Genomic DNA, 2254 nt, shown 5'->3' on the forward strand with positions numbered 1-2254 from the left:
TATTATTATTATGGTTTGGAAGCATAACAGTGAGCAAAGGAAGCCGGTTGTTAACCAGTACCTACAGTAGGAAGAAACGTATGGCTCTTCAAAATCAGATTGTTCTAACTCTTCTAAGTATTTCCCATACTCCATAAGTACTTAGCATATCAGTAAGGTATATGGGGTTAAATGGTTATATGTAAGTTATGAATCAGAAAAATACTTTTATTTCAATGACTCACAGTACTTTGGGTATAGAGGATGAAGTGGGGATGGCAGGGAGGTTACAAAAGGTGATCCTTCCACTCACTCAATGCTAAATTATAAAAGGTTTGTCACATGATTTCAGTCATTCAACAAATATGTATTGAGGGCCACCCTTTCCATTTACAATAACAGGCATATGAACATGGTTTTGCAAAGGAAAAAATAAAGGTAGGAACACAGACTCTGTCAATTTCACTATATGGAAACAATGTAAAACAGCATGTTTCACCACAGAAACAAAGGTGTTATTTATAGCGCGGGGAATTTTCTCCTATGAGCTAACCACCCCCTGCAACTGATGATATCAGTTAAACAGAACATTGGAAAATAACTCATAAGAATCCATGAGAACGTTAGTAAAACCTATCTAGAAGGCAAAGTTGAGGTCTTCCATAAACACCAAACATCTAATGTCTGTCAAATACAAAAAGGTTCCTGGCTGGTGCAAGCGATTTGCGCTCGACTACTAACCTAAAGGTTGGCTGTTCGAACCCACCTAGTGGTACCTCGGAAGAAAGGTGATCTGCTTCCTTTAAGATTGCAGCCAAGAAAACTCTATGGGGCAGTTCTACTCTGTAACATATGGGGCTGCCATGAGTTGGAATCATCTCAATGACCATGGGTTTTGGGCTCTAAATGTCGAATATAGAGGTGTTTGTTTTTTGTTTTTTTTTTTTTGGCTTATCTGCCCTTTAAGATTACCTATTCTACAATTTCCCTCCATCAGCATTAGTAATTAGGAGTAAAAAAGCACAGGGATTTTGTCAGGTAACAAGCATGTTTACTATTTCAGCAAATTAAATTACTAATATAAATTTCCCTTAAGGATATGAAGTCTTAAGTTTTCTCAAATACATCAAGTGCTATATAAATCTCATCATCTTTAGAAATGCTGGGAGTAATAAGATTTGAGATGAAAAATACAAAAAGTAATTTCTTTATCACATATTTGACAATTTCCCAATGGAAAAGAGATCAGATTTAGTTTTAGGCTGCAATTAGATCAATGTAGTGGCAGATTTTGCTTCAGTCACAAGGAAGAACTTTAACACTTGGAAATATCCTACTCCCAAACAAGAAGCTTCAATCTTTTCATCTGACTTGCACGTTCACCTGCAGAATATCCAGCCCATGGGCTCCTCTATCATCTGTTTTTTAATTAGCTCCCAATTATCCTTATTCCCTTATTTATTGTAGTTAGAATCCATGATTCAACGATTCAGTGATACACAAAACCCCTTTGATCCATTATTCTTCTGCAGCAACCTGGCAAAAATCCTTTCCCTGGATGAATCTTAACTTTCTGCCTTCTCTGAATCTGCATTTGGTTCTGAGAATTGCTAGAAAAAAGTCCTACAACCAGGAAGACTGGTATTGCTATAAATTCATAGACAATAAGCAAAACTGGGCTTTCTACCCAGCCTGGGAATCCTATTTTAGTTTCTAGTCACTATTCCTTCTCAATTTCCACAATGTCTATTTTAGCCCTTCTGTTTTGTCGAATTTTCCTCTCCAGATCCCTTCCACCTACCCGGTCAGTCTTGACAAACGACTGCACTTCCATCTTCAGAGAGAAAATAGACAACACTAAACGGAAACTTTTCCAACCTGCCATTATCCTGGCCATCCTCCCCTTCAAATCCTTCCTCTTTCATCCTTCAGCCCAGTGTTTTTGAAACTATGGGTTTCAACCCAATAAATGGGACATGAAACAAAATTTTTGAGTTATGATACAAAAGAATTTTTTATTGAAATAGAAAATACTGAACTATATTGCTCACAGGAAGGGTATAATTTCATGTAACTCTTCTTTCAAAGTATGTATTTTGATATTTCCACAGATATACCATGTAAATGTAGTTTGTACTGTGGGTTATGGTTTAAAATAAAGTTAGAAAGCTATTCTTATCACTTATGCTATGTAACCTGTCCTCTCCCTCTTCTCCCACCTACTCAAGGACCTTACTCCATAAATTATTCATTTGTCTACTCTATTGGCCCCTTC

At 36.8% G+C, this 2254-nt stretch overlaps 1 protein-coding gene across 1 annotated transcript in view; it reads right to left on the reverse strand.

Moving 5' to 3' along the window:
- RYR2 (ryanodine receptor 2) overlaps positions 1-2254 on the reverse strand; it is a 529910-nt gene that overhangs the window by 90512 nt on the left and 437144 nt on the right. The window lies entirely within an intron of this gene.

Source organism: Trichechus manatus, unplaced genomic scaffold, assembly GCF_000243295.1.
Source record: "Trichechus manatus latirostris isolate Lorelei unplaced genomic scaffold, TriManLat1.0 scaffold00021, whole genome shotgun sequence".
Lineage (NCBI taxonomy): Eukaryota > Metazoa > Chordata > Mammalia > Sirenia > Trichechidae > Trichechus > Trichechus manatus.